The sequence below is a fragment of the Tachyglossus aculeatus genome, chromosome X4 (genome assembly GCF_015852505.1).
Source record: "Tachyglossus aculeatus isolate mTacAcu1 chromosome X4, mTacAcu1.pri, whole genome shotgun sequence".
NCBI lineage: Eukaryota > Metazoa > Chordata > Mammalia > Monotremata > Tachyglossidae > Tachyglossus > Tachyglossus aculeatus.
The window spans coordinates 31,105,719-31,133,095 of record NC_052098.1 but is presented as its reverse complement, the minus strand read 5'-3'; positions in this window follow the sequence as shown (position 1 = coordinate 31,133,095).

The window sequence follows — 27,377 nt, the reverse complement described above, 5'->3', positions numbered from 1 at the left end:
CCTGTGGAGATGTTGGGGTAGGTCTTTGAATGGTGGGGATCAGAACCGGGCCATCTCCACTCACCCTGTTTCAGGCGCCCACTGGCTGGAGGTTGGTAGAAATTCTCAGCAAGCAGAATGACGGAGGTGGTACCATATACATAAGGCTGTGAGCCCCATGTGGGACAACCTGATCACCTTGTAACCCCCCCAGCACTTAGAACAGTGCTTTGCACATAGTAAGTGCTTAACAAATACCATTATTATTATTATTATTATTATAATATACATATGGTCCCAGCCTCCCACAGAAGGAGTGAAAACTTGGCTCTGTTTAAAACTTGGAATCTCATTCCAGAATATTGACAATTATTATCAATCAATCAGTGGTATTTACTGAGCACTGGCTGTGCACAGAATGCTGTTCCAAGTAGATACAATAGAACTGGTTGACTGCCTTCAAGAAGTTTACAATCTAACAGGGGAGACAGACATTCAAAAAAATTGCAGAGAGAAGCAAAAGATTATAAGGGTATGTGCATATATGCAGTGGGGGTGGGATGACTATTAAAATTCTTAGGGGGCATGGTCTCAACTGTAAAAATGACAGTAGTAAGGGAAAATAGTGTAGGGAGATAAGATACTAGTAGGGAATGGCTTCCTGGAGGAGGTGTGATTTTAGTAGGATTTTGAAAATAAGGAGAGTAGTGATCTTTCAGATGTGAATGGGGAGGGAGTTCCAGGCAGGAGGGAGGGTGTAAGCAAGGGGTCAAAGGTGAGAGAGCTGGCATTGGTTGGTGTTAAAGGAGGAAAGTGTGCAGGCTGGGTTGTAGTCGATGAAGAGTGAGGCTAAGTAGGAGGTCATTGTGGCTGATCTCTCACTTCCACTGTTAACAGGTTTTGTGGGAAATGGATTAGGTGGAGTTGAAAATGAAGAGGAGGGAGAAAACAGCAGCAACTACATCCCCATTAGAATCAGTCAGATTTATTGAGTGCTTACTATGTGCAGAGCACTGTACTAAGTGCTTGGGAGAGTACAATATAACAGAATTAGAACTAGCAGATGGGTTTAGAGGGCAGGGGTGCTACATCAGCATCCATGGTATCATCCAGACTACTGAAAAATTGGTCTCCCTAATGAGGGGAGCAAGCAACAGAGTGAAAAAGACAGAATGAAGAGGAGCATCACGACATGCATTCAATGCCTCTCTTCAAGAAATATCTGCCTTGGTTGTGAACATGAGTAGATTGTCTCCAGCTATTGTTGATTTAAAAAATTCCACATCACCCTAAGTCACTACAGGTGTACCCCATATTCAGAACTTCAAAAATGCAAGCCCCACTTGGGACAAGGAATGTGTCTGAATCTACTCCAGTGCTCAGTACAGTGCTTGACACATATAAAGGGCCTAACAAATACCACAATTATTATTTAATTACAATCTGGAGGTTTTTCAGGCATTAATTGCCGATATACCCAGAGGATTCATAAGCTCCACCCTCTAGGTTACATCTAAATACTTCAGGTAAATTTCCCCCTCCCCACAGTTTGCTCTATTCCCCTGTTCCAAGCAATGTAGCCCTCCTTTTCTGACCTTTAATTTGTCCTTTCCCTTTACTTATCTTTCCCTAGTTCTCAACCTTTTTTTTGTTTGTTGAAATCCAATGACACAGGATGCCTGCTTCCTCTGCCAATAAAGAGGGCCAGGAAAATGCTACTTTGCTTTAGACCCTCCCAATGGCCGAATATTCATTCATTCATTCATTCATTCAATCAATCGTATTTATTGAGCGCTTACTGTGTACAGAACACTGTACTAAGCGCTTGGAAAATACAAGTTGGCAACATATAGAGACGGTCCCTACCCAACAGTGGACTCACAGTCTAGAAGGGGGAATATCTGGTTCCCAGCCTGATCTTCTTGCCTCTAGTGATGGGAAGCCAGCTCAGTCTGATCTAGCTACCTCTTTGGCCAGCTCTCATCTTCTCTCCTTCCTCCACCCACGAACACCTCCCTCCTTCATCCCCACAAATGGAGCCCAGCTCCTACCCCTGGTATGTTTCCCGCAGATCAGCAGCATTGACTTCAAGAAAACAGTGGGCATGGTTAATCCTGGAAGCCAACAAACCCATAGTTTATTGCATCTTCAGGCAAATTTAGAAAGCCTCCAAAAGGGAAAGGGGCATTGGGACTGAAGCTTCTGGGGAACCCTGGCACTGAGCAGGGAAAGTAAGAGGGGTACAGCTGAGAGAATGAACCACTTAACAAGTACTATTATTCCTCTGGACTGTAAGGTTGTCTTGGGCAGGGAATGTGTCTACCAACTCTGTTGAATCGTACTCTCCCAAGTACTTAGTACGGTACTCTGCACACAGTAAGTGCTCAATAAATACCACTGACTGACTGTCAAGGGAAACGTATAATTAAGGGATAACTTTTGAAGCAATTACTTATATCAGTTTGCACTTGACATTCCTAAACCAACTGTTGACCATTTTCACTGTAAAAATTGAAACTGTCATTCATTTGCCCAAGTCAATACTTTCCCTTAGAGGGAGGGACAAATAGGTTTTTGAGGAATTTTACTCTGGCACCCGTTCCTCAATACTCCTGAAATAAAGCCCAAGAGCATTTCAAATTAAGCAATAAACTTGCTCAGATTTTCAAATGAAAAAGTACAAAAAGACAACTGAATGACTTGTATTGGACATTCCAAATGCCATTCTAGTCACAGTACTAATAAATAATCCATTGTTGTAATATCTTTTTTTAGGACATGTATTGAAAAATAAAAATACTGCTGCATAAACAGAAAATGTAACGTAAAGTTTTGTGCAAAGTAATGCAGTGATAACACTTGTAAAATATTCTAGACAATTGTTAGAAAATTAGAAGTACAGAATTTATGCTCTGGGGAGGAAGTTAACCAACCAAAAAGTTAGCTTGATTTTTCAGAGTTTACATATTTGTATTAAAAATGAACCTCAGAAATTCACTAAAAAAATTACTTTGAATCCCAAATATATCATTTTATTAGAGCTGCACAACAATGGAGTTAGATGTCAGCAACTGAGTGAAAACAGCCCTTATATTTCTGTGAGTTATGGTGTACTTTGTATAACTCAGTTTTAATCACAGTGTATAAACATATTTTAGATTGATCTAAAATAGAGGTTTTCAATTTTATTAGGACAATTGTATCACTACAACATCAAAGCATAGGCTGATGATTTCAAAATAGCATTATGTTTCTGATTACATTTATTCTTTTGCATTGATATTATAGGAAACCCAAGTATGACTTTAAAGGCATTGAATTGAAAAATCAATCCTACTCATGTAGTAATAGTAGTAGTAGCAGAAGTAGTATTTTCTGAGTATCTGCTAAGTGTGATGCACTATACTAAGCTCTCGGGAAGTGCAGAAAACCAAAGTGACACATTTCTGCCCACAGGGAGCTTGCACACTAAGTGGCGGGGGGGGGGGGGGGGGGGGGGAGGAAACTGAAAAGATTTACAACTACAGTAATCAAAGGAAATAATTGAATATACAATTTAATACTAATAAATAAATGTCAATGATTGGTTGAATAGCATATACAAAACCAGTGACGAGTGCTGTCGTCTGTTGGATTTGTGGCGGGAGGAGGTCCACGAGCCAGGCAAACATTGTGAAAGAGGGGATGAAAGGTGAGAGGAAGGTACAGGATTAAAAAAGCAACTTTAGTACAGTATGGTACATTCGAAAGTCTCACAGTAAACATTATTTTTTAATCAATCAATAAATGGTATTTACTGAGTGCTTACTCTGTGCAGAGTACTAAACTAAGGTCTTCAGAGAGTTGGTAGACACATTCCCTGCCCACAGTGAGAAGTCTAGAAGGGGAGACAGACATTAATATAATAAGCAATTCATAGATGTGTACATAAGTGCTGTGGGGCGGAGAGTGGGGTGAATGACAAATGCCCAAAGAGTACAGATCAAAGTGCATAGAGGATGCAGAATGAAGAGGGAGCCAGGAAAAAAAGGTCTTAACTGGGGAAGGCCTCTTGATGATGATGGAGGAAATATGACTTTGAAAGGCTTTGAAGGTGGGGAGAGTGGTAACCTGGCAAATATGGAAGGGGAGGGAGTTCCAGGCCAGAGGGAGGATGTGGGAAAGGGATTGGTGGAGAGAGAGACAACACTGGGGCACAGTGAGAGAGCTGCAGCTAGAGGAGCAAAGCGTGCGGGCTGGGCTGTAGTAGAAGATCAGTGAGGTAAGGTACGAGGGGGTGAGCTTATTGAGTGCTTTAAATCTAGTGGTAAGGATTTTCTGCCCGATGTGACGGAACGGGGCGACATGGACTGAATTTGTTTTTTGAAAAATGATCTGGGGAGCAGGGTAAAGTATGGACTGGAATGGGAAGAGACAGGAGGCAAGGATGAGGCTGATGCAGTAGTCAAGGTGGGACAGGATAAGTTTTTGGATCAGTGTGGTAGCAGTTTGGATAGACAAGAAAGGGCAGATTTTAATGATGTTGCAAAGGTGACAGAATGAATACATGTGTTGAATGAGACAGATGAATTGAGGACAACACCAAGGTTATGGGCTTGTGAGACAGGGAGGATAGTGGTGTTGTCTACAGCGATGGGAAAGACAGGGGGAGGACATGGTTTGGGTGGAAAGATAAGGAATTCTGTTTTGCATCCTGGGAGCCCTGCCCAACTCTCTCAGATTTCCCTTCCCCACCACCCAAAGAGCACCAAGCACTTTAAGAGCTCTGTGTGGGAGAAAAAAAGATTGGCGAATACAATGCTTCCCCACCCACCTCCTCCTTGGGGAACAGCTGTTTCTTGCCATCACTGATCAGGAAGCTGCTGCCAAATTCCTTTGACAGGATGTCAGGACCATGATATCCTCCTCGATGCTGTTCACCAACCTCCAAAATTCCTTCTCCACCAGCTCTGTGGGAACCATGTGCATGGGCATGTTAATGTATTATTATTTTCTTATCATTATCCTAATAACCACTGGGGGTGCTGGTGTTATCATTCAATCTTGGAGTCCTTGTTTGGTTTTGTGAACTCAAGTTTGCAAGTAGTGTGGCCTAGTCGAAAGAGCATGGGCCTGGGAGTTAAAGGACCTGAGTTCTAATCCCAGCTCCATCACTTACCTGCTGTGTGATCTTGGACAGGTCACTAAACTTCTCCGTGCCTCAGTTCCCTCACCTACAAAATGGGGATTCAATCCTTTTTCTTTCTCCTACTTAGACTACTAGCCCCATGTGGGACTTGATTATCTCGTATCGACCACAGTGCTTAGTATAATTCTTGGCACATAGTAAGTGCTTAACAAATGTTATTATTATTATTATTAATAATAATAAGAAGTTTCTTCCTGTGCATGGTCTTCTACCCGCCTCTGTTACAGTGTAAATAAAGTATGGATTTTTTAGGTTTTATCTCATCTAATCCAATTATCTGCCTACCAAAATCATTTATTTCATTTACAGTTCAAATGTTCTTTTAATCTTAAATTTTCTAAGCATTTTCACTGCCAATTTGGACAAAAACTAAATTACATGTGCACCCTAAGTCAACTTATTATATTTGTATCATTATATATCATTGTTTTCACTTTATGTAGTACAGGGTCCGCACCTCAATAATAACAGTGGCATTTGTTAAGTGCTCACTATGTGCCAAACACTGTACTAAAGCACTGGGGTGGATATAAGCAAATTAGGTTGGACAGAGTCCCTATCTTACTTGGGGCACACAGTCCTAATCCCCATTTTACAGATGAGGTAACAGGCACAGAGAAGTAAAGTGACTTGCCCAAGGTCACACAGCAAACAAGTGGTGGAGTTGAGATTAGAACCCAGGTCCTTCTGACTCCCAGGCCCATGCTCTATCCATTAGGCCATACTGCCTGCTAAGTTTTGAATTTATGCTGAAGTCTAACATTCTAAATTAAGCAACTTAGCTGTAACATTTCAATGTGGGCCAACAGACAACTGTGATGTTGAGTAGTTGTTTAGCTATTTGTATCATTTGCAAAAGCCAAAAAGAGAGCAAGACTGCAAAAGAAACAGTTGCCATGCAGATGTTGTTGGATGTAAATATTTTAAAAAGCTTGTAATTCTTGAAATTTGAGTCCAATTTTTACACAAATTAAAATATACTTAAACCAGATAATTACCCAATCAATTTGCATCTTTAAACCCCCAAATCTACATTCTGATTGTAAGTTCCTGCTCACAGGAACTACATATTTTATGTCTTCATTGTAACTTTCTTAGCATCTAGTGTGCTTACTAAGTCATTGTTGATGCTGCTGCTACTGCTGATAATAATCAGGCCATGGGATCCATTTTCAGTGAGGATTTTGACTGTTGAACTCGATCTCGTCTGCTGTAGAGGGAAGACAAGTCTGTCAGATATCTGTAGAGACATCTGTGGCAAGAGTACGGGCTTGGGAGCCAGAGGTTGTGGGTTTTAATCCCGTCCCTGCTACTTGTCTGCTTTGTGACCTTGGGCAAATCACTTCACTTCTCTGGGCCTCAGTTACCCCATCTGTAAAATGGGGATTGAGACTGTGAGCCCCACATGGGACAGGGACTGTGTCCAACCTAATATGCTGTATCTACCCTAGTGCTTAGTACAGTGCTTGGCACATAGTAAGTGCTTAACAAATACCACAATTATTATTATTATTAAGTGCAAGGGGAGAGAAGAGGGTGTGGAAAGATGCACCCACCCAGAGTAACTTTACGCTACAATTTTTTTTTCTGGTTGTCTCCATGAGAGAATGTTAAACCATATGGGAATATGCCTAGGGCAGAACAAGACTGAGTTGCAAGTTACTCTGCTGTCAGCATGGCTACCACTGTTCCATCCCCCTCCAACACTTACTCACTACAGCTCAAAGTTCCATGGCAGGAGGGAATAGAGTGGGCATTCAACATCAATCACAGATGTTTGGCAACAATATTTGAAGAAGATAGAAGCCAGCTTTAAATTGAAAATAAGTGAGGAAGCCTCCTCTGAGTATTCATCACTGGGGCCTCAGAAGTCTTAGTTGGAAGAGCCAAACTCACTATTATTCATTTTATTTGGGAATTTTTAAAATGTCAGTGGGTTGTTCTGGGTTGTTAACTGTAAAAGAAGATTTTCTCCCTGTTGCATTAGAAAAGTGGGATGGACTTAAGTCAATTCCTTTCTTATTTAAGGGTGCAATGATCTAAAATATTAGATTCCTTCAACTTCAGGCAGCTTTTAATGACTCAATCATTAGATGAACCTTTTTGTAAAAGTAAATACACAGAAAAACAAGTTTTGTTTATGTCCAAAGTGTACCCATTTCTGCGCTAGCTATAAAAATATATTTTGACAAATAAATGTCTACATTCTTAATATTAAGTGTTTAGTACAGTGCTAAGTGCTTAGGACAGTGCTTTGCACATAGTAAGTGCTCAACAAATACGATTGAATGAATACTGCTAAATGATCCAGTTAATGCCACTCTTACTGCATTTCAGTTAGTCATGTAAAGAACACTAAATGGATATGACACATGTTTTTTCCTTTAGACCAATCAAGAAAGTATCAGAAAAAAACCTGGCCTGAAAGACATACACATAGTTTTCTTTTTGTTCTTATGGTATTTAGCACTTACTATGTGCCAGGTACTATAGTAAATACAAGCTAATCAGGTTGGACAGTCCATGTCTCACGTGGGGCTCACAGTCTTAATCCTGATTTTACAGATGAAATAACTGAGACACAGAGAAGTTAAGTGACTTGCCCAAGGCCACACAGCAGACAAGTGGCAGAGCTGGGATTAGAAGCCAGGTCCTTCTGACTTCCAGGCCCGTGCTCTATCCACTAGGCCACACTGCTTCTCTAGAGTGTGGATCATAGTTTTGGAACAGATTCTCATACAAAACAATCTTACTCAAGAGGGCAGTTCCTTTCCTCCCTCCCCTATAACTTTTTTTTATTAATTTCAACTTTCCAATAATATACATCCACAAAAGGGATGAGGAGAGACTTTTTCTTATGAGAAGAACATGGTAGTTTCTGAATTAACTACTTATTTATGTATGCTCATAAAACAGCTCTAACTACTTTTTAAATATGAAACAAAATGATGTCCCATTTGTCCATTAAATTAGCCTTGAGTAGAAGTGGCAATCAATCTTGAAAACCATTAGAGTCAGTAAATCCTTGGAAATCTTATTGCCTTGAACAACATGGGGTGCTAATACCTCCTTTGCTGCCAAATGTAGGAAATGTGTAAGTGGGTAGAGATAATTTGATAAATGATGTTTTGACAGGGTTATGCACAGGTAGCAGAGAACTTGATTTCGTTACATAGTGCTTAATAAGGAGGTTGTGGGCAGAGGGGAACTTTTTGTTTTTATGTAGTCCTGGGTCATTATAAACCAACATTAACTATTCTACTAGAGTGTTTCCCAAGGATAGTAACAACAGAGATAAAGGCTGTTCCTTATTCTGAAGTTGCTCTTGTGATAATTCTCTCACTTATATAACCTCAATAAGTGATATTATAGTGCCAATAAGTGATGAGTACAGTGTTCTGCACACAGCTCTCGATACATACTATTGATTGATTGAATGATGATGACTATGGTGGTATTTAGTAATTGCTTACTATGTGCTAAGCACTAAAATAGACAGAATAAATCAAATCAAATATATACATATATATGAATAATATACCCCTCGGCACAGAATAAGTATTCACTAAATAAGAGAGGCAGCATGGCTTAGTGGATAGAGTATGGGCCTGAAAGTCAGAAGGACCTGGATTCTAATCCCAGCTCTGCCACATGTTTGCTGTGTGACCTTGGGCAAGTCGCATAACTTCTCTGAGCCTCAGTTACCTCATCTATAAAATGGAGACTAAGAGTGTGAGCTCCATGTGGACGGGGACTGTTTCCAACCTGATTAACTTGTATCTACCCCAGCACTTAGAACTGTGCTTTACACATAGTAAGTGCTTAACAAGTACCATTGTTATTATTATTATTATTTATCATTATTATTATATGAGGTAACGAGTCACAGAGAAGTTAAATGACTTGCAAAAGGGCACACAGTAAATGGCAGATCTGGGATTAGAACCCAGGTCCTTGTGACTCCCAAGCCTATACTCTACCCACTAGACCATGCTACTTCTCTTATTTACCGAGTACTTATTCTGTGCAGAAGGGTATACAATACATGTGTTTGTGTATATTTGATATATTCAATTGGATTATGGGCATCCCTGGATACCCATATCTGATCATCCACCCAGTTGAAGGTACTGATTTATGGCATGCTCATCAACCATGTCCTTTGATAGGTTCCTGCAGACAGGATTGAATTGATTGTAACATCTGCTAATCTTCTGACGCAGTGAAATGGTAGTGAGGCACAGAGACCAAGAGTGGTACAGAGAGAATGTTTCTGTCTCCAGCCCTGTTGCCCCATCATACTCATGCCTCTCATCCAAACCACCACCACACCCACACAAGCATCACAATCCCACCATCCGGGGTTGGGGGAGGGAGTGGCAGGAGCAGAACACTCATCCATCCTCTATCACCTGGAAAGGTGGAGGTGGCTTGCAAGAGGGAAAGCAGCTGGGCCCACCAGAATATCCCAACTCCCTCTTTTCTGGATCTGCCCCCGTGTCCTTAGACCTGCAACTAAAATAGTGTTTCAACCACTTAGACGATGGAGGCTTGGAAGATTTTGCCAAATAAGTAGGCCGAAGTTCAAAATGACATTAATCCTTCAGGGAACTAGGCAGAGCACTCTATAGGTATCTTGTCTTGTCTTATGACTTCAAGTCGCCTCCGACCCATAGTGACACCATGGACACATCTCTCCCAGAGAACGTCCCACCTCCTAGGAGAGTACAATAGAGTTTGTCGACATGACTTATTTGCTATTGATATGTGATATTCTCCCCAAAGCACTTATGTACATATCTACAAATTATTAATATTAATGTCTGTCTTCCCCTCTAGACTGCAAGCTCATTGTGGTCAGGGAATGGGTTTACCAACTAGGCTTGATTGTACACTCCCAAGCACTTAGCCAGTGTTCTGCACACAGGAAGCGCTCAATAAATACCATTGATGATGATGATGAGGATCCCTGCCTTCAACAGGCTTACAATCTTGTCCCATCAAGGCTCATAGTGTAAAAGGGAGGAAGAACAGGCATTCTATCATCATTTTACAGATGAGGAAACTAGGAAAGAGAGAGGTTTTGTGACTTGCCCAAGGTCATATGGCAGGCAAGTGGTGGACTGGGATGATGACATGGGACTCCTGATTCCCAGTCCTGTGCTCTTTCCACTAGGCCATGCTATTAATAGTGGGTATATATAGCCATCCATCGCACTTAACGCATATATTGGTCTACGTACTCTACTTATTTATTCACTGTTCCATCTTTCATTACTCTTCTGTGTGTGTTGGTAATATGGCTGGAATTAAGGAATTGAAGCTAAAGAGTGACAATTATAAAAACCTCTATTGAATTCTGGTAGGGAGTAATATACATTGCAAAGGATTTTTGGCAGAAAACAGTGGTCTGATCAAGAAAACCAGCCAAAGACAAGGTACAATTCTTGGACAAGCAAATGCTATCAATGGTATTTATTGAGAATTTATGATGTGCAGAGCACTGTACTAAGTGCTTAGGAGAGTACAATACAGCAGAGATAGCAAGCACATTCCCTGCCCCCAACTTACCATCTAGAGGAATTGTAGTTGTGGTTTTCAATGAACTGATTATTTCAACAAATTTCTTTATCATAAGAACTCCAGATCATTTTTCCCTAGGGCTTTGATGACCAGTTAGCAGGGTCTTTCCCCCAAGATTTGTCATCTCCTCAACAACCTGTACATTGGAAAGGGCTAGGGAGTTTCCAAGGAAAGAGGCCCTCAATCCTCCAAGCTCCCCTTACTTAGGGACCCTTGAATCATTACAGCTGAGTTTTTTTATTTAGATCAAAAGAAACTCTGTTAGTCATGTCAAAGAATGTGTGGGATTTGCCTTTACCAGGGAACACTGACTGGGAGAAGTGAGGCAGCTTCAAAGATAAACCAAACCAAGTTGATGAAGGAAGTCCTAGTCCAGAAAATGAAGGGTAGCTGCAATTTTTCCAAAAGGGCTTAGGGCTCGTCTCTGGGAGTCTGGGACAATCAAGGTTAAGGAGGAGCTAATTGAAATTATGTTTCTTTCTGGGAGCCTGAAACAAGCAGGTTCAGATTCAGGGGCAGTGAAGCAAAATGAATAATTGAATAATCATGGTACTGTTGAGTTGGGATTTGGGAAAAGATATATTTTGCTATGTGCAAGGTTTAGAGTATTGGTGATACACTTCATCATCTCTCTCCAACATAACTGGTGTGGTTGGTCTAATCTATATTATCTTTATATTTCTTCCACTCACAAAATATGATATTGCAGTCACCTGTTGTATCTTTGTTTTATTTGTTTATCCTTGCACACACTAATCATGAATAATCTGTGTCTGCCTGTCTCCCCCAATGGATTGTAAATTCCTTGAGGGCAGGGAACATATCTTTTACATTTATAATACTCTCCCAAGTGCTTAGTACAGTGCTCTGTACACAGATACCACTATTATTATTATCATTGCAGTAGCTGTTTAATAAATGTTGATTAACTGAAGTGCTGCCTCAATTTGCTACCTAGCCATTTAGGAGCATCCCTGGGAATGACAAAACCTGGGAATATAGGGAAAAGGTGAGATAGAAAATAGAAGGTGCAAGAGTAGAAAAACAAACCCTCTAATTTAGGAGTGTTGATATAAAAGAAAGCAAAAAGCAAAATAGTTGGTAGGGAAATTATGCAATAATCTATCTTGGAAGTTTTCAAGAGACCACATCATAATCCTTGGATTTGGAATGTCTGAAAAAATGCATTGTCTCGCTTTCTGATTATTTAATTCTATCAGACATCATTCAAATCATCTACATATTTTATATCATTTCTTATTTTCTGTACTATTAAAAACCTTACCATTTCTACCTTTTCTCTGTTCAGGAAGATCATTTGAATTGATTCATTGAATATCTTGGACTATTTTTATGTCTTCCTCATTTTTTCCACCAAAAAACTAGTTTCTGCATTTATATCTCTGTACATCAGATGTGAATGTGCATTGTGAACCAAGATTTAAGTGTTTTGGCTCTTTTGCTACATTTTAATTCCACTTAACAAAAGCAATTTATCAGCCAATTAGACTGAACAAGGGCAACAAAAAGCTACAATATTACAAGGAATTTTTTTCTATAGCAAAATAAATACTCCAAATGTGGTTTACAACTTTAATAGATCATTTGTTTAGCATAAATCAAAGGGTTTTCTTTTTCTATACCTCTTCATAATAATTGTTGTTTTTCTAGGAATTTATTTTTTGTAAATTTACTTGTACTTCAGTTTTATTATCCACTGCTGTCCATGATATTAATTACTTCCCAACAGGAGGGGGAAGTAAGTTTCTTCTATGTTTTATGTTTTTCTGTCCCTCAGAATCTGAGAAATAGTACTGTCCATTTTAATTCTGCTTTGAAATTTTTCTGTTTCAGGGAATACTGAAGATCAACCTTGCCCTGCCTCCTGCCCCTTTCCCAGGTCTCCCTCAGCCAATCTCCGGACCCGACTCCCACTCCCAAGGTTTCCATATTTGAGCCCTGTTTGTTTCTATCAGTTCATTTCTGCCTATGGTAGTCACAACCTTCCATGTGCTTTCCCAAAATGGTGGTGTTTTCGAGACTCAAAAAGAGATAGCAAGAAATCTTCATTCTATCCTATGGCAGACCCCGGTGAAAAGGCTACAAGACTGGATTGATGAGCGTCTCATAATCTTAACCATTCTGTCCTCATTCCTCCAAGCTTCAAAGACACAACAGCCAAGATGAATACACAGTGAGCTCGGTACAGAGAAGCAGTATGGCATAGTAGATAGAGCACGGGCCTGAAGTCAGACGGTCATGGGTTCTAATACCGGCTCTGCCGTATGTCTGTTGTGTGACCTTGGGCAAGTCACAACTTCACTGGGCCTCAGTTGCCTCATCTGTAAAATGAGAATTAAGACTGTGAGCCCCAGGTGGGACAAGGACTTGGTCCAATCTGATTAATTTGTACCTACCCCAGTGCTTAGAACAGTGCTTTGCACATAGTAAGTGCTTAACAAGTACCATAATTATTATTACTAATTACAGCATCAGCAAGAGGCCAAGTCTCATTTTCTGACCCTCTCCTGCTTGAATATCCCCATTATGTATCTACTCAGTCTCTTCCTTCCCCTTAGACTGTGAGCCCTGGACTGTCCCCGACCTGATTAATTTGTATCTACCCCAATGCTTAGAATGGTACTAGACACATAGTAACTGCTTAACAAAATACCATATATTATTATTACCCCCACTCATCTATGTCCTTTCCTACCTTCTTCCTCCTTTTCTCATCAGCTAGCCTCTTCCTTACCTAACTTAACCCCTCAGATGTTCATTTCACTAAACCATCTTCTCAGCAACACCAGTCTTGAATTAATCAACCATATGTATTGAGCGCTTACATGTGCAGAGCACTGTACTAAGTGCTTGGGAGATAACACTTTGCATATAGTAGGCGCTTAATAAATGCCATCATCATCATTATTATTATTATTACAACACAACAGAGTTAGCAGATATGTTCCCTGCCCACAACAACCTTACAGCTTAGAGGAATCAGATCTCACCTTTAGGATAAATGTCAGTATTTCCATTCATAACTGCTAAAAATGTTTACAAAATTAGAAGGGATTATTAATAATGATAGTGGCAGGTGATAGGCGCATACCCTGTGCAAAGCACTGTGCTAAGTGTAGGATAGATATGAGATAATTCAATCAGAGTCCCTGTCCCTCCTGGGGCTCAGAGTCTAAATAGGAGAGGGAACAGTTACATAATCCCCATTTTATAGATGTGGAAATTGAGACACAGAGAAGGAAAGTGACATCCCTATGGTCACACAGCAGGTAAGTGACAAAACTGGGATTAAAAACCTAGGTCCTCTGACTCCCAGGCTCATGCTTTGTCCACTGTGCCACGCCATTCTGAGTGGAAGGCCTTTTTAGCCCATTGATGAAAGTGTTTGCCAGCTAGTCCAGTGACAAAAGTCATCTTTCAGGTTACGAATCAATGAGGAAATAAAAAATGTGAAAGGTACTCACCAGCAAGAGTGCAATTCACATCAAAACCAAGACGCTTTATCTTCTCCGCGGCTAAACTCCAATTAACAAACACCCTAGAGGAAGAAGAGTGTCCTATTTCCCCTACCCACCCTTCCCTCTGTGTCACCTATGCACTTGGATCTGTACCCCTTAAGCTCTTGATATTTACCCCACCCACAGCCCCATAGCACTTATGTAAACTTCTTTTGGGTAAGGATCATGTCAACCAACTATTGTACTATACTTTCCCAAGTATTTAGTACAGTGCTCTGCTCATAGTAAGTGCTCAATAAATATCATTGATTGATTGCTTGACAGATATGTATAATTGGTGAGGATGGGTATAAGAACATAAGTAAATAGGGGTGACTGTTGGGATGCTACAACTTGGGATATTGGAGTTAATCAGAGAATATTTGCTGGAGGAGGTGGGATTTTAGAAGGGCTTTGAAGAGAGTAATGTTATTTTTTTTAACACAATGCATTATACTAAGAGCTTATTTTTTTCCATTCAATAATTTTCCCATATACCAGTTACACTCCTACAGTTTGGTATTAAATGTGATAGAATGGCATTTCTGGATATCAGAGAGAGGATAAACTATTGTCTTGGGACTTAAATCCTTCTCAATATGAAATGAATCCTTTCTCCTTGCTCTTCTTTTTTTTTTTCCTCATTCATACACTGAGGGCAAGGACTTTACATCTACAAGGGAATACACTGGGCAGATTTGCTATTGTGCTACTTGTAGGCATTAACTTTGCTGTTGCCCCTGAGTTTAAAAAGAAAAAGAAAGTTATCTCAGGAAGGCAACCACACTACTCCTGGGGTGAGCTCACTCCCAAGTTGATGCGCCATACAAGGGATCCTGCTATACTGCACCCTACAATGTGAGCAGCAAAACCTTCAGACTGCTTTCTTCAATTGCCATTTGTGGCCTAATAATAATAATAATAATAATAATAATAATAATAATGGTATTTGTTAAATCCTTACTATATGCCAGGAAATGTACTAAGCTCTGGGGAGGATACAAGCAAACCAGGTTGGACACAGTCCCTGTCTCATGTGGGGCTCACAGTCTCAATCCCTGTTTTACAGATGTGGTAACTGAGGCACAGAGAAGTGAAGTGATTTGCCAGAGGTCACACAGCAGACAAGTGGTGTAGCTGCGATTATAACCCATGACCTTCTGCCTCTGTGTAGATACCCGGTATTTTTAATATAAAAGTTTGAAGGGCTTTTTTTTTTTCCTTACCCTGGAAAAATTACTGCATCCTTCCTCACCAATACCCAGAATTTGCCACTCCACACTGGAACATATAGGAAATTTGCCAGTTGGATCTTAACATCTCAGGTAAGCATCTCATGCTGAAAAGTCTTGGAGTTGTATCTCAAATGAGATGACAGTTTGTAGTGAGTGTAATTTTTAACATTAATTTTGAAAAATAAACAGGAACAGAGATAGACCTAAACAAAGAAAATGACACATGCATAAGCTCTACTTTGATAGATTATAAGTCAAATTAATTAGAGAACCAAAAATAAGGAAGCAAGTGTGTTCGAAACACTGCTGTGCTGTGAAAACATGCAATCTACTTTAAAAATCCTATAAAGAGACTTAATTTAGAGTACAGTTTTTCCATTATATTTAATTTACACCTAATGTAATAAGAGCTATATAAATGAACTATGGGGTAAAATCACCCGCATATTCTGTTTAAATCCCTAGACCTACTCACCTGTTCCTCTACTTCAGTTTGGTGAATTGCTCCTCTTGACATGAATACATTTTTAGAAGAACTGTTTATTAGTTTTTCAGTGCAAGGGCTTCCAAAGAATAACCAAGAACAAAAAGTAATTGTCAGAGAGTAGAAAAAACTAACCCCCTGATTGTTTTACTAGGACAGAGAAAAAAATATTCATATTTTCACATTTTAAGTTTAGAATTTTAATAAAAAAGATTCCCTGTCCAGTAAGCAGTCAGCAGGGGTTGAATTCAGTGAAATACGATTTCAAATTCCAATTAACTTTACAAGTAGACATGAGTAAGTTGATATGAGGGGAATTTAAATTGGCCGCTTCAAATTAGAAGAGTAAAAAAGATACATGAAAAAAACAAATTGCAGAGAAAACAGTCATCAGAGTGCTCACTGTCTAGAGAAGAAAAACATGGATAATGCTGGCAAACAAATCGGGAAAATAAAAACTCCAGAAGAGAGGGTTTGGGAATACAAACATGAGACACCGTTTTAGGGAATGGTGTCCCCTAGATTTAACTTTTAAGTAGTTCTCTCAAATCCCAACAAAATATTAATTCTACAAATAGCATGTCCTAATTTTCTTCCTATACATAGACATTTGCAAACATTCGTGTGGTTCATCTGAAACTTGTGTCACGCTGCAGCCTTAGGCAATGCGTGCAGGGGAACATCAAGTCAAGAATCCTTTATTTAGTCTCAGGGAAAAATAGCTCAGGAGTAGGCAGTTGCTTCCCATTTGAATATGTTCCTTTTGAGAGAGCAGCACATATGTCAAAACACAAGTAAACTGAAGTCCCCCACTTGAAGGGCAGTTCCTCATTTTGTTCCTTTATCCCATAGCTTGGCTCTGAAAGAACCCAAGGAAAGTTTCCTCTGTCACAGTGCCCACTAATGTGAAGGGCCAAAGTACAGAAGAGGCCACGGCAACAAATAGATTGAGGGGATTTTGTCATCTACTGCTATGCACTGCCCCATGCAGTGGTAGAAAAGAAAATAAAGCAGGTAAATGGAGTCTTTGATAGAGGGAAAGACCAAGTATGGAATAATAGTAATAATTATGGTACTTGTTAAGTGCTTACTATGTGCCAAGCACTAGTCAAAGCCCTGGAGTAGATACAAGTTCATCAGGTCAGACACAGTCCCTGTCCCTTATTGGGCTCACAGGCTAAGTAGGAGGGAGTGGGATTTAATCCCCATTTTACAGATGAAGTAACTGAGGCACAGAGAAGATATGCAGTTTGACATGCTCAAGGTCACACAGCAGACATGTGGCAGAGCCGGGATTAGAACCTAGATCCGCTGACTCCCGGATCTGTACTCTTTCCACTAGGCCATGCTGCTTCTGGATTCAGACCAAATTGAAGGTACATAGTTACACTGGACAACTGTAGGGTCTAGCCTGTCCATAAGACTTGGATTTATGCAGGCTGGCTTAATATGCAGCCCATAGGTTGTCTACAGTCAATTGCTACAAAAAAGCGAGAGGAGAAACTCTATTGAAACCATCCCTCACGTCTTTCCCTGCCACCAGATGCGAGGGGTCCTTGTTGTTGCTGCCGCTGTTGCTACTATTGAATCTGCTTTCTGTGGTCTGGGGATGAAAATGCCAGAGAGCAGCCCGAAACAGTGGCAAGAGTGACAATGATTTCTCCAATCTATAACAGATCCTTCTTTTTCTCTCCTCCTCCTGAAGCCAACTGTTCTCAGTGGGGAAAATGACTTGGGTGATTGTATAAGTCTGCGATATGCATGTCTGCCTCCCTCTCTGTCTGACGTTCCTGTCTTACTGCCCTTTTCTCTCTCCTAATCTTTGACCACTGTCCCTGCCTTGATGGAAACTCTAAGAAGCAGCATGGCTTAGTGGAAAAATGAACAGGCCTGGAGTCAGAGAATCTGGGTTCTAATTCCTGCCCTGCCACATGCTTGCTGTGGAATCTCGGGCATGTTACTTAGTTTCTCTGTGCCTCAATTTTCTCAACTGTAAAATGGAGATTCACTAGCTGTTCTCCCTCCTACTCAGACTGTGAGCCCCATGTGGGACAGGGACTGTGGCTGAGCTGATTAACTTGCATCTATCCCAGCACTTAAAACAGTGCTTGACACATAGTAAGCACTTAAGAAATATCACAAAAGGAAAAACAAACACATCTCTTTTCATCAATATCCTATTTTCAAGAACAAATAAGGGTGGGTCTAATTCAATTTCATGTCGGTTTGGTCAAGCAGTTAATATCATTTATTGAACACCTACTGAGTGCTAAGTAGTGTATTAAATGTTTGGGAGCAAACATAAGAAGCAACACAAACATTCCCAGCCCTCAAAAGTTCACAATCCAATGGGGGAGGCAGACACACAAAATGATCTACAAATAGTAGGAGCAGGAGGAAGGCTAAGGATAGATCAGGAAGTTATCCAAATATATCAGGATGAAATAGCTGAACAAGTGCCTGAACAAATAAATATAAATGTACAAATACAAATGGACATGTACATAAGCCGTAAGAAGAAGTGAATAAAATACATAATGACATTTAAGAAGTGTGGTCTGGACTAAAGTCAAATATGTATGAATGCAAAATTGGGGTGCAGAAAGCAGACTACAGGGCCTTCTAAAGTTATATGTTTGTGAATTTTTCAAACTCCAGTGAAAAGAGCCTTTTCCCATTAATTTTAATAGTGTTCTACATATAGCTCTCTGAGCAAATGTAGTTTCAATAGCACCTTTCCTCATAGAGGATAATCAGCATTAGGAATTGCTGAACACTTGGCTCCCCTGTGCCTGGTGATCTATGTGTACAGGACATTAGATCATTCTGACTTAAATTTTTTTTTTCTGTAATACTAACCAAATTTTGTTCATTTTCATCCTTGGAGTCTAACAAGATACTACTAAGCACAATAAACCTGAGGTGATAGAGTAGAAGCAGAGTAGTCTAGAGGATAGAGCACGAGCCTGGGAGTCAGAAGGACCTGGGTTCTAATTCCACTCCACCACTTTGCTGTGTGACCATGGGCAAGTCACTTCACTTCTCTGTGCCTCAGTTCCCTCATCAGGGGATTTAAGACTGTGGGACAGGGACTGTGTCCACCCAATTGTCTTGTATCTACCCTCGTTCTTAGAACAGTGCCTGGCACATAGTAAGTGCTTAACAAATACCACAATTAGTAATAGTAGTAGTAGTAGTGGCATTTATTGAGCATGCACTTAAGTGCACTCTACAAGTGCTTGGGAAGTATGGAATAAAGAAATCACATGTTCCCTGCCCACAAGGAGTTGACACTGTAACAGGGGAGATAAATATAAAATATTTACTTGTGGTCAAAATAAGTAATTAAGTACACATTATCTACACAAGTGCTGAGGAGAGTAGAAATTAGGTCATTAAGAGTTGACTGAAAGGACAGTATGGCTTAGGACGCTAGGAAATCAATTGGAGTAAACTTGTTAGAGTAGGTGGGATGTTGGACGGGGTTTGAATATAGGGAGAGCTGTGGTCTGTTGTGGGGAAGGAGTTCCAGCTGGAGGAACAGCTTGAGTGAGGAATGGAGGCACAAGAGTCAAGAGCAAGGTATAACTATAAGGTCGACTTGGGAAGAAGGAAGACCGCGATTTGGGGAATAGTGGGTGAAGAGAGCGGATAGGGAAGGTAGGGTCAGATGGCGGAGAGCCTCGAAGTCAATTGAGAGGAATCTTTGATGCTGAGAGAACCAAGGAGCCAGTGGAGAGTTTGGAAGAGAGATGCGTGGCCCAAGTAATGCGTCAGGAAGGTGATCTGTGCAACAGCTTGTACTATAGATGGAAAGGGAGAGAAGCTGGAGACTGGAAAGAGGCTAATTCAATAGTCCAACCCTGGCAAGGACAGAGCCTGTACTGGTTGCAGTGGTAGTAGTAGTTTTAGTGGAGAGGGAGGCGTGGGTCAGAGAGATGTTGCTCAGGAAAACCAATAGGATCTGGCAATATAGAAGCTTCAGGTTTCTGGAACAGGGAGGATGGTGGTGGTGTTGATGGAGATGGTAAATGATATAACCCCAGACCCATCCAGAATACTCACTGAAATTTCCAGACAAGGTCAAATTTTATGGCTCACAACACACTCCAGGTGTGAAATTCAAACAGTGAGCTTCAGGATTCTCAGTTCAATCAGTCTGCAAACACAGAGAGTATAAAACCAGCTATAATATAGTGCTCTGCACACAGTATGTGCTCAATTCATACTACTGACTGATTGATAATACAGTAACTCCAGACTAACCACAGGCAAAGCAAGGCAGATGATAGCACTGAACACAGAACTCTCATGAAGATGCCAAGTGAAATCTAGAAGAGAGCTGAAGTAGCCGAAAGAGAATCAGCCATGTGACACACACTGAATATCTGAAGCCTGCTTGTATAAAAAATGAATATACACATTTTCCAAGAGTTTGTAGAAGAAAGGTGAAAAGCCAAATCTGGCATTTGCTTGATCTTGACCAGGACTGTCTTTAATACTCTTCAATCCATCAATAGCATTTATTGAGCATTTACTGTGTGCTGTGCACTGTACTAGTCACTTGGGAGAGAACAATACAGTGGAGTTGGTTGAGATGTTCCCTGCTCTCAAGGAGCTCACAGTCTAGGGAGCAGCATGGCTTAGTGGAAAGAGCACGGGCTTGGGAGTCACAGGTCGTGGGTTCTAATCCCAGCTCCGTCACTTATCAGCTGTGTGACTTCAAGCAAGTCACTTAACTTCTCTGCACCTCAGTTACCTCATCTGTAAAATGGGAATTAAGACTGTTAGCCCTACGTGGGACAACCTGATTACCTTGTATCTACCCCAGCATTTAGAACAGTGCTTGGCACATAGTAAGCGCTTAATATCATCATCATCATTTATGGCAGATACCTCATTAGTACACCTATGCAAACAGTATGTGCTCAATAAATACCACTGACTGACTGATTGATTGATTAATTGAAGTAATACTGGTTGGCTTGAGGTTCATGGAGAATGATCACAAAGCATCACTATGGGACACCACAGTTCCTGTAAAGTCTTTATGGGCAGGGAACATATCTGCTAATTCTGATGTAGGGTTCTCCCCCAAGCACTTAGTACAGTACTGTGCACATAGTAAGTACTCAGTAAATACCATTGAGTGATTGAACTGATATTAATAATGATAATAATGATGGTATTTGTTAAGTGCTTACTATGTGCCAAGCACTATTCTAAGTGCTGGGGGTGGGGGGTACAAGGTAATCAGGTTGTCCCACGTGGGGCTCACAGTCCTAATCTCCATTTTACAGATGAGGAAACTGAGGCCCAGATAAGTTAAGTGACTTGCCCAAAGTCACACAGCTGACAAAGCCCTACTGAGAGCTCACCTCCTCCAGGAGGCCTTCCCAAACTGAGCCCCCTCTTTTCTTTCCCCCTCCTCATCCCCCCGCCTTACCTCCTTCCCCTCCCCACAGCACCTGTATATATGTATATATGTTTGTACGTATTTATTACACTATTTATTTATTTATTTTACTTGTACATATTTATTCTATTTATTTTATTTTATTTTGTTAATATGTTTTGTTTTGTTGTCTGTCTCCCCCTTCTAGACTGTGAGCCCGCTGTTGGGTAGGGACTGTATATGTTGCCAACTTGGACTTCCCAAGCGCTTAGTACAGTGCTCTGCACACAGTAAGTGCTCAATAAATACGACTGAATGAATGAAGTGGCGGAGCCGGGATTAGAACCCATGACCTCTGACTCCCAAGCCCAGGCTCTTTCTACTGAGCCACTGTGCTGGGCTAAGTTTAGTGTTGCGTTTTTAGAAGAACAAATTTTACTATTGATTCTTCAAATCATACTTCTTCTACACAGCCACCCTAATTACAAGCATGCAGGCCACATCGCGATATCAGACTAGACCTCACCACTCTAGAAAATACGGATGAGTTGTTTTCCTTACCATGTAAGGGATTCAATATTTTTGACCATCTATGCAAATACTGAGGATCTGTATCTATGGATATGAATGGCAACTTCTTTTCAATTCACAAACTTTAGAAAATAAAGACATGGATCTTGGTGACTGAAGAAATGTTTCCTTTCAGGTCTCTAGATTTGAAAAGATATAAAATGGAAGTGGAAGGAGCATACATCTCAGGGGCTCTAAGCTTTTATTATGAAATATATCTTAAGAAATGCTTGGCTAGGATTCAATACACTCTCCACTCCAATGACCAGACTGCATATTTAGGGCAGCGAGGATAGCTGGTTAGCTGCTGGGCTGAAAATCGCCCACCGCTTATTCTGGCTGTGGGGAGAACATGACCTTCAGTATGGGTTTGGAGCAATGATAACACTTCAGATTCTGTACCATTCAGGTTAAACTCTGTAAAGAACTTGCAAGGAGACCATCAACCCATTCACTGTGCCAACTGATACAATCCCATTGGCTCTTGTAAATAAAATGAATATCAACCAGGGAATGGGACTGATTAAAATGTGTGAGATTTCTGTTAGCAATTTCACATTTAATCCTGATATTAATCTTTTCTAGAGTCTTCCTGATTCTAACGAAGCAGGAACTCAGCCAAATTCTTCTTAAATCAGAGTACTTGGAATTACTGTGTGTAACAGTGACCTGGGGCAACAGATAATAAGTCTTTCTGTTGCTTTCACTTTATGTCAAAAGCCAGAGCTTCGAAAGTCCCTTGTTCTCGAGAGTGAACTTTTATCCCCTCTAGGAATCTATTAGCATGGAGAAATATTGAGGTGATGACTCCCTACTATTAAAAAAAAAAAACCCAGAATGATGGTGTCAGGATGATTTAGCTAACAGGTTTGTGACAGCTCTCTCCGTGTAAGGCAGCACTCAACACAAGAGAACATGACGATCATCCTGGCATCTCCTTTATAATGTGGGTTATTAATAGAGCTTTGGTTTATTGATTTCTCTTGCTGGATAATCATTCTCGAATGGAGGCATAATGCTGCTTGAGCTAAATAATTGATAGCATTAAGAATTACTGGAAAGGCTAGAGGATGTGGCAGAAAGAGGCTTGGCCAGATGAGATAAAAATGTAGTCAGGAGAGGCCAAAGCTGTCAGGCCAGGAATATCATATGATTAATTGCCCTATTACTTCCTCTTGGAAAGGAGAGGAAAAATAAAAAAATAAAAAAGAAAGCAAAGTGGGAGATGGACATAAGTTATTAGTTCCTTAAATAGGTGGGGAGAAACAAGCCTCGAGGTGCAGTGAATAGAGTACAGGTCTGGGAGACAGAAGGACCTGGGTTCTAATCCTGACTCCGCCTCTTATCTGCTGTGTAACCTTGGGCAAGTCACTTAACTTTTCTGTGCCTCAGTTACCTCATCTGTAAAACGGGGATTAAGACTGTGAGCCGCATGTGGGACATGGATTGTGTCCAACCTGATTAGCTTGTATCCACACCAGAGCTAAGTACAATACCTAGCACAAAGTAAGCACTTAACAAATACCACCATTATTATTATTATCATCACCATTATTCTAAATCCTTAGAGAATTTAGTAGGTGATCAGGTTAAAGAGTAATGTGGATTAGTACATTTCCCAGGCCTGATCCACTGATCAGGTATAAGACTGAAGCTAGAACGTTGGTGCTTCTCCAAGACCTACCAGCACCATGGGTGTGGACCACAGAACAGTGATATTGTGCCACAGTACCAGTACCAGTGCACTGCTGCTTTCAATAGTTTAACATCTTCACTATACCAGAAAGTTTGCTGTGGTCCTGCTGGGGAGGGATAACACGATAAATGAAAACTACCATTGTTAACTAAAAATAAAACCAAATCAGGAATTTTAAAATATGCAGACTTGCAGTCTACGTGCAAATGTCAAGCATCACTATGGGGATTACTCCGCCTGCTCCTGGGGATGAATGAACCATCCATTCAATGCCAATAATATCACCTTCTCCTTCCCACTACAACATAATTATCATCCCCACAAACATCACAGTACTCAAACAGCGTTCACTAATCAGAGCTTGTCACAATGTCATAAGCTAAACAGTCACTTTTTTTTTTAGGAATTTACAATGGTACTTGTTAATCACTTGCTATGTGCCAAGCACTGTAAGACAATCAATTGGAACACAGTCCCTGTCCCACATGGGACTCACAGTCTAAATAGGAGGGAGTAGGATATGATCCCCATTTTACAGATGAGAAAACTGAGGCACAGAGAAGTGACTTGCCCTAGGTCACACAGCCAACAAGAGGCAGAGTCAGGATTACAACCCAGGACTTCTGACGCCCAGGCTTGTGGTCTTTCCACTGGGACATCCTGCTCTGACAATCAGGTAATTCTCTTAAAATGATTAAAGGTGAAAAGAGAAGTAGCATAGCCCAGTGGATAGAGCACAGGCCTGGGAGTCAGAAGGATCTGGGTTCTAAACCTGACTCTACCACTTGGCTGCTCTGTGACCTTGGGCAAGTCATTTAACTTCTCTGTGCCTCTGTTACCTCATCTGTAAAATGGGGATGAAGACTGTGAATCCCCATGTGGGATATGGACTGTGTCCAACCTGATTAGCTTGTATCTATCCCAGCACTTAGTACAGTGCCTGGTACACAGTATGTGCTTAACAAATGCCATTTAAAAAATTGATATATAAGAAATTGAAGATGAATTCATAGAGAAGCAGTGTTGCCTATTGGATACAGCATAAGAAAGAGTCACTAGAACACAGTTCTAACCCCAACTCCACCGTGTGCTGCTGTGTGACCTTGGTCAATCAATCAGTCAATGGCACTATACTAAGCACTCAGGAGAGTACAATACAACAGAATTAGCAGATACTTTACCTGCCCATAACAAATCACTTTATTCCATGTGTCAGTTTCTTCATCTGTAAAATGGAGGTTAAATATTCTGTTCTCCCTCATCCTTAGACTTTGAGCCAAGTATGGAACAGGAACTGTGTTTGATCTGACTGCATGGTATCTACCCTAGTGCTCAGCACATAACTAGGGCTAAACAAATATTACAATTATTATGTTTATTATAAACAGAAAGTTATCTAAGAAAACTTTAGACATCATGAATTATGAGATTATACTTTACCCTTTTAGATGAATTGCTTTATCCTAATCTTCTCCATATAAAATAGAATTGCAGTATTTGCATTGGCTTTCCCAGTGTTTCTATTGGATAAATGTCCCAACCTACTATTGCTAAACTGCAGTTAGGACTATTGATCCTAAAAAAAGTGGATTGTTAAGCCAAAGAGTGATAAATTAACTTTAGTTTCCAATGGAAATAAGGTAAAGTGCATTTATGTGTTCTTAAGTTCCAAACAATTTATTAAAACAATATAAATATATAAAAATGCAATGCTGCACAAAAAGCACAATGGCATGATTACATAACAATGAAAACATGTACTATAATAAACATAACTTAAATAAAGAGTTTTTAAATGTACATGTATAAGCACCATTTTAATGTTATTTTTTATAGTTTTTGATAAACTACAGACCTGTTTCAATCTATGCTAAATAGATCTACCATTACACAATACAAACTTAAAATGGGCTTTAGTGACTATTCAAGTCAGTCAAAATCGTTTCAAGATTGAAAAGGATGGGCTAATGTTTTTCACGAGAGGGAAAAAACTATTCCAACAAAATTGCCGCTAGCAATTTTCTTTAGCCTAAAAGTATTTGCCTAATATCATAATACTGTCTTTGTGCTAAAGTATCAAGAGGCCAGTTGCGAGCCATCAAATGCCATTTCCAATAGATGAATGTGCTGGTGTAGAAAATAACTGTAGCGATGGAAGTGCCATTGGCTATATGGAACTTGACTTTTGTATCCATCAATTAAACAATTGTATTGTTTACTGTTTATTGTTTACTGTGTTCAGAGCACTGTACTAAGCACTTGGGGGAGTACATCATCACAATATAACAAAGTTGGTAGATGCATCCCTTGCCCACAATGAGCTTACAGTCTAGAGGGGGAAGCAGACATTGATATAAATAAATAAATTATGGCTATGTACCCAAGTGCTGTGGGGCTGGGATTTGGAGGTGAATAAAGGGAGCAAGACAGGGCAATGCAGAAGGGAGTTGAAGAAAAGGAAAAGAAGGCAACTGCGAAGACTTTGCATACACTTGGCAATGTGCTGCACCTCTGCCTGCCTATTCAGTTGTTGCATTCTTTGTCCCAGAGGGAGCATGACTGACAGGGATGAGAGAGTTTTATTTGCACAGCGCCAACCAATAAACCAGTCAATCATATTTATTGGGTTCTTACTATGTGCAGAGCACTGAACTAAGCACTTGGGAAAGTACAATATAAGAATATGACAGAGTTGGTAGACACGTTCCCAGTTCCTCCATAGTCTCAAAGAATCAGGACTGAGGCTTGTCCATCATTCTTGATGGGAGAGTTACTCATCATTCTATGTTTTTCCATTCCTCAAAAACCTCCAGTGGTTGCCCATCCACTTTCACATCAAATGGAAGTGCCATACCATCGTCTTTAAAGCACTTAATCACCTTGCCCCTCCTACCTCACCTTGCTGCTCTCCTACTACAATCCTGCCCACACACTTTGCTCATCTAATGCCAACCTACTCACTGTACCTCAGTCTTGTTTATCTTGCCACTCTCTCATCCCTGTCAGTCATGCTCCCTCTGGGACAAAGAATGCAACAACTGAATAGGCAGGCAGAGGTGCAGTATATTGCCAAGTGTATGCAAAGTCTTCGCAGTTGCCTCACCTATGTGCTGCCTCTGTCCTGGAACACCCTCCCTCTTAATATCCAACAGACATTTACTCTCCCCACCTTCAAAGCCTTATTGAAGGCACATCTCCTCCAAGAGGCCTTCCCTAGCCCTCCTCTCCTCTTTTTCCACTCCCTTCTGTGATGCCCTGACTTGCTCCTTTTATTTATTCCCCTTCCCAGCCCCATAGCACTTATGCACATATCTGTAATGTATTTATTTATATTAGTGTCTGTCTCCCCGTCTAGTCTGTAAGCTCATTTTGGGCAGGGAATGTATCTGTTTATTGTTATATTGCACTCTCCCAAGCACTTAGTACAGTGCTTTGCACACAGTAAATGCTCAATAAATACAACTGAATGAATGAATGAATGTATGTTTTTCTGCTGGGACTGTCTATTCTCATGACAATTATTCCCCTACTTTGCAGAACCAAGATTAGAACACTATCCCTCTACTGATTTTTAATTGCAATTTGTTGGGGATGTTGGCCTAAGGAAGCAGGGTTATTGCAGTTTCATGTCTGCTGTTCTGTGTGACCTTGGTCAAGTCACTTAACCTCTCTGAGTCGTGCTTTCCTCATCTGTAAAATGGGAGAGAGATGGCTGCTCTCCCTACTTCT